Below are 6,557 nucleotides of genomic sequence, written 5' to 3' on the forward strand. Positions count from 1 at the left end.
GGTCGATACGTATGCCCAGAATTTCGCTGTGGCCCCTCGCCCTGCTGCTCGGACCTCCTGGAGCTTGCGATGATCCGCTTCGGCTATCTTGCGTTGTGTCAGTGCCAGCATTTCTCGCTTACACCGAAGGTATTCTAGCCAGTATTGCTGGACGTCCTCACTGCCTAGCGTCTTCACAGCAGGGTGGTATTGTCGGTTAGCCAATCTTCGGGCTTTGAAGGCTGCCTGTACTTCGGCGTCTCACCAGCTCTTTCTCCGAAATCACCCATGAGAGCTGGCACGCTTTTCATGTTTGCACATGATACGCCAAAGTTCCGAGATGAATGCCTCGTAGGTCTCGGCTACCTTGCGCCGCTCACTATTTTCAGTTTGCCGCGACTAGCTCGTGGGCTGCGCTGGGAAGAAACCAAGTCGACATTTGGTGCGGTTTCTTTTTTGGCCGGTGGTGCCACGGCGACGGCCGGAAGTCTAGCCGAAGCCTGTTGTGGTCGCTGCCCAGACTGTGAAGTCCCTCTTCATCGATGTGCATTGAGTGTAGTAGGCCACTATTTTGATCCGACTGCTGGTACGATCTGTTGGGAACTCGGCGCTGACGCCCGTGGTTGTACCTGGGTCGCAAGCCCCAAGGGTAGCGTTGGCCTGGCGGCCTGGGGTACAACTGCAAGCATCCGAAGGTCCCGGCAAAGCATGAGTCGACAGGTAACAACGAAACAACTTGTTTATTTTAACATCGCAAAGAGTTGGCGGTCAGGTTTGACCGAAGTAGAGAGACGGGAGAGCACTTCACTCAACGGAAGAAATCGGAGCCCTCTTCTGGCGTCCGGGGGCAGCTGTTTTTATACTCTCGCAGTTGAGGGCAAGAAGGAACCCCTCAAAAGACGAGCACGTGAATGTACAATGGGCTAATGGTGACGCACACTGTCGTAGCGATGCCGTAGCACCATGTCGTGGCGCTGCGCACGATCTCGTAGCACCTGGTCGTGGCGCTGCGCAGCACACTGTCGTGGCGCTGCGCAGCACACTGTCGTGGCGCTGCCGGTCGGACACAATGACTGTAACGAGAAGATGGTCTCTGCTTTGGCATCGCCTGTTTCGGGCCCAATAACTGGAATGAGATCCCTGCTTTGGCATCGCCTGTTTCGGGCACAATGACTGGAACGAAATCCCTAGGCGGTCGCATCGCCGCAGACGCGCCTGGAAACACCTGGCGATGAGTGTTGCGGTGACGACGATCGGGCCAAAATGTCCGCCGCCCCGCCGCCGTCGCGCCGGCAAAACCACGTGTCGCAGGCGAAACGCAACAGACCGCCCCGCCGGGGAAAGGAGATCCCGATGGACAGGGGACTGCATCCGCTGTCCGGAGGGATGTCGCTCGATGATGCTCATAACCGAAGTCGGGCGTCCCTTGACGTTTCTTGAGCGCAGCGCACAGAGAAGGCCTCGTTCTCTCGTTCAGGTTCGCACGGGACACTGCAAAGTGACTTCGGGAGAGTTCACATTTTTGTTCTCGTTCCCGGCAAGCGTTAGAACTACGCTGAAAACTCAACCGCTCAGTCAGCAAGCACGGCACAACCCTCACTAAGCCCTGCCAGGCTCTTTCCCCTTTTTATACCACTGCCTAGTTCCTTACAGTAGTCTAGCATCACTCAGAACGCGTCCACAAATTGAAAAATTGCACTAGAAAGCATATCATCACTTTGAAACACTAAACAAAAGCAATATGTTAAAAAAAATCCTGCCTCAGGAAGAAAAACATCAGTAACAAACAATTTTGAGGCTGATTCCTACGTTAGGGGCTTCGACTTAAGCCATCGGCGTTACCGTTGAGACTCCCCTTTTTGTAACGCACCTCAAAGGAATATTGTTGTAAAGCGAGGCTCCAGCGCAGGAGGCGGCCATTTTTGGGAGAGATGGTCTGCAGCCATTGGAGAGGGCAGTGATCCGTCTCAATGATAAACCTCGAGCCGGCTAGATAGCATGACAATTTCTGAACGGCCCACACGAGACATGCACACTCTTTCTCGGTGGCGCTATACGCCTGCTCACGACTGGTCAGCTTACGACTAGCATACAGGACGGGGTGTTCTACTTCTCCATTTTCCCGTTGGCACAGTACAACGCCCATGCCTCGCTCACTAGCATCGCACTGAACAATGAACCCTTTTGTATAGTCTGGCGATCGTAGCACAGGCTGGCTTGTTAGGGCACTCTTTAGGGCGCTAAAAGCTCTTTCCTTTGTCTCGTCCCAGACGACTGTTTGAGGCTCTGTCTTTCTTAGAGCATCCGTCAGGGGAGCCGCGATATCAGAGTACCTAGGGATGTACCTCTGATAGTAGCCGGCGACACCTAAGAACGACCGAATATCGGTCTTTGTGCGCGGTTGCGGAAAGTCTCGCACAGCGGCCACTTTTATTTCAGAGGGGCGGCGACGACCCTGACCAATCACGTGACCGAGGTAGACAACCTCGGCCTGTGCTAACTGGCACTTAGGAGCCTTTACTGTCAAGCCTGCTTCGCGCAGGCGGGTTAGCACTGCCCGCAAGTGTGTCATATGCTCAGACCAGGATGCGGAGAATATCGCTACGTCGTCTAGATACGGTAAAGCGAATTCTTGCTGTCCCCGCAACACTTTATCCATGAGACTTGAAAAACAGTATGGCGCGTTCTTCAAACCAAAACTCAACACTTTAGGACGGAATGTTCCCATTGGTGAAATGAACGCTGCATACCTACTAGCCTCTTCTGTAAGTGGAACCTGCCAATAACCCCTGACAAGATCTAGGGTGGAAATAAACTGAGCGCTACTAACTTTCTCAAGGCGCTCCTCGATGTTAGGGATCGGATAAATTTGATCCTTAGTGATGGAATTAAGCCTGCGGTAGTCGACGCAAGGACGAGGTTCCTTGCCCGGTACCTCAACTAAAATCAAAGGGGAGGTATAATCACTCTCACCTGCCTCAATAACACCGAGCTGTAGCATTTTCTTTACCTCAGCCTCCATAATATCGCTCTGGCGGGGTGACACCCGATACGCCTTGGATCGTACTGGCTCTGTGGAGGTAAGTTCTATATCATGAGTAAGTACAGAAGTCCTACCAGGCCTCTCAGAGGACAGACCTTGAAACTCTTGTAATAGCTGGTGTAGTTCGGTTTTCTGCTCAGGCGACAGCGGTGCTTTACTGATAAGGTCACTAATGACTTGACCGGTGTCTTCCCTGTTCGTCACTGAGCCTAGTCCCGGAAGCTCGACCGGAAGCTCTTCAGGAACGTTTACCATCATGCACACCACTGCTTCCCTTTGTCTATAAGGTTTGAGCAGATTACAGTGGTAAACTTGCTGTGCTTTCCGCTTTCCTGGCAGACTTACCACGTAGTTAACGTCCGACAGTTTCTGAACAATTCGCGCTGAGCCCTCCCACTGCACGTCTAGTTTGTTGTTTAGCGGTGTGCGCAATATCATGACCTCATCGCCAACCTCAAAACGACGGGCCCTGGCTGTCCGATCATAATAAACCTTGGCCCTCTGCTGGGCCTTTGTCATTGCTTCACCTGACAACTCCTGTGCCCTTCTCAAGCGTTCGAGGAGCTTAAGCACGTACTCCACCACGACTGGGTCGTCGCCCCTACCTTCCCATGATTCTCGAAGCATGCGAAGCGGAGATCGAAGCGAGCGACCGTACACCAGTTCAGCTGGCGAAAACCCCGTAGCCGCATGCGGCGCGGTCCTTAAAGCAAACATCACCCCAGGCAGACACAGCTCCCAGTCAGTTTGATGTTCAAAACACAAGGCTCTCAACACGCGCTTCATGACGGAGTGGAGCTTCTCAACGGAATTCGACTGTGGGTGGTACACTGAGCTGTGTAGCAGCTTTACCCCACACCTTTCGAGAAAAGTTGTCGTCAAAGCGCTAGTAAACACTGTGCCCTGATCTGATTGAATTTCTGCAGGAAAACCAACTCGCGCAAATATGGACAGTAGTGCATTAACTATCTCAACTGAGCTGAGTTCTTTAAGCGGCACTGCTTCAGGGAACTTTGTCGCTGGGCAGATCACAGTCAAAATGTGTCTGTACCCCGTGGCTGTTACCGGCAGAGGTCCCACAGTATCAATAACGAGCCGTCTAAAAGGCTCCGTAATGATAGGTACCAATTTCAACGGCGCCCTTGATTTGTCCCCTGGTTTGCCCACCCGTTGACAAGTGTCACATGTCCTCACGAAATGGTCTGCGTCCCGAAAACACCCTGGCCAATAGTACTCTTGCAAGAGACGGTCCTTAGTTTTCTTAACTCCTAGGTGTCCGGACCACGAACCCCCGTGTGACAAGCGCAACAGATCCTGACGATAGCATTGAGGCACGACCAGCTGATCGAACTCCACTCCTCTGCGGTCTAGATACTTCCGGTACAGGACTCCACCTCTTTCCACAAAACGCGCAGTTTTCCTGGCGATACCTTCTTTGACATTGCAGCGCACGTTTTCCAGGCTGCCATCCTTTTTTTGCTCGGCTATCAAAGCCGACCGGCTGACTTTTAGCAACCTATCAAGTCCGTCTGACGTAGGGGCGATGAGCAAATCAGTAGATAGCTCTTCTAACTTTCCCGCGTCGGGCGTTTCCTCTCCAGTATCTGGCGCCTTTAACGTTACAGACTCAAGTTTATTCAGTTCGGGCGTGCTCGGAATATCAGCTTGCTGCGCCTCTGACCCTTTTTCGTTGTTTGATAACGTCGGCCCCGCAACTACCGCCTTTGCAGCGAGCTCCCGAACCTTCGATCTGGTTAAGGCCTGAACACTAGCTTCACCAAACAAAAGCCCCTTCTCGCGCAGGAGGTGATCGGACCTGTTTGAAAATAGGTACGGGTACTGGGGTGGCAGCATAGATGACACTGCCGCCTCTGTCTCAAGCGCTCCGAAAGGTCCTTCAATAAGCACTTTTGCTACCGGCAGACACACGCTATTAGCTTCCACGGCTTGCTTGATCCACGCGCACTCGCCCGTGAACATATGGGGTTCTACGTAAGACGGGTGAACTACATCCATCGTAGCTGCGGAATCGCGAAGCACTCGGCACTCTTTCCCGTTTACGAGGAGGTCTCGCATGTAAGGCTCGAGAAGCTTCATGTTCTCGTCAGTGCTGCCTATTGAAAAAAACACAACTTTTGGTGTTGTTTCCGGACACTGCGCCGAAAAGTGACCCGGCTTCTGGCACGTATAACACAAGCGCGCTCGCCTCATCTCGAACCGCTTTCTGCGTTTGGCTGCCGCCGTCTCTTTACGTTTGGTCGGACTGCTTTCACTCGCATCCTCACTACGCGTGTCCCCCTTTAATCTCATGGGCGTGAACTTCGGCCTCTCAAACTTCGAGCCAAATTCACCCTTTTGACCGTCCTTAGCTCCGCGAGCTCGACGCGTCACAAACTCCTCGGCTAGCTCAGCGGCTCTAGCCACCGTACTCACGTCTGGCCTATCCAAGACCCAGTATCGCACGTTCTCCGGTAACCGACTATAAAACTGTTCTAGCCCGAAACACTGCAGAACTTTATCGTGGTCACCAAACGCTTTCTCTTCTTTGAGCCACTCCTGCATGTTCGACATAAGCCTATACGCAAACTCTGTATATGACTCACTTTTGCCTTTCTCATTTTCCCGAAACTTCCGACGGAACGCTTCCGCAGACAGCCGGTACTTTTTTAGCAGACTCGATTTTACTTTGTCGAAATCCTCTGCCTCCTCTCTATCCAAGCGAGCGACTACGTCGGCCGCCTCGCCGGGTAACAAAGTGAGCAAGCGCTGTGGCCACGTTTCCCGAGAGAACCCCTGCTTCTCGCACGTTCGCTCAAAGTTAACCAGGAACAAACCAATGTCCTCTCCAAGCTTAAACGGCCGCATCAGGTCAGTCATTTTGAACAATACGCGTTCTCCTGCACCGTGTGCCTGACTTCCATTACGAGCGCGTTCCATCTCTATCTCGAGACGCTTCATTTCCAAAGCGTGTTGACGGTCACGCTCTTCTTTTTTCTCTTGTTGCTCTCGCTCTTTCTGTTCTTTTCGTTCGCGCTCTTCTCTTTTTGCAGTCTCCCTCTCTTCAATAGTCTCAAGGCATTCCGACAGCTCGTCATCCTCAGCCTCTAACTCAAGAATAGCCTTTATCAGTTCTGGTTTTCTGAGTTTGTCTGAGACATCCAGACCCAACTCTCTTGCAAGCTCCAACAATTTCGGTTTGCGCAACGACTTCAAATCCATGGCTGCTCTGAATGCTGCTTTCTCTACTGCTTACTATTGTCTTGCCGCAAACTAACCCGGCAGCAACGACAACCACAATTACCAGCTCTGTTTCTGACACTAACAAAAGCCTGGCAAAGCTCAGAAGAAGAAAGTCCCGCACTCACCTAACCTCGCAGGCAGGAATTCCGCGCAGTCGTTCCGCTGCAGGCAACCAGTCGTCACACAGGGCTCGTTGCACTGCTCCCGGATCGTCGTTGAGCTGCTCAGCATACTGTCAACTGCATCTCTTTGCTGCTGGCCTCCGTTGTCGTGATCTCGCCGCTGGCAGACAGTT

The sequence above is a fragment of the Dermacentor variabilis genome, chromosome 11 (assembly GCF_050947875.1).
Source record: "Dermacentor variabilis isolate Ectoservices chromosome 11, ASM5094787v1, whole genome shotgun sequence".
Lineage (NCBI taxonomy): Eukaryota > Metazoa > Arthropoda > Arachnida > Ixodida > Ixodidae > Dermacentor > Dermacentor variabilis.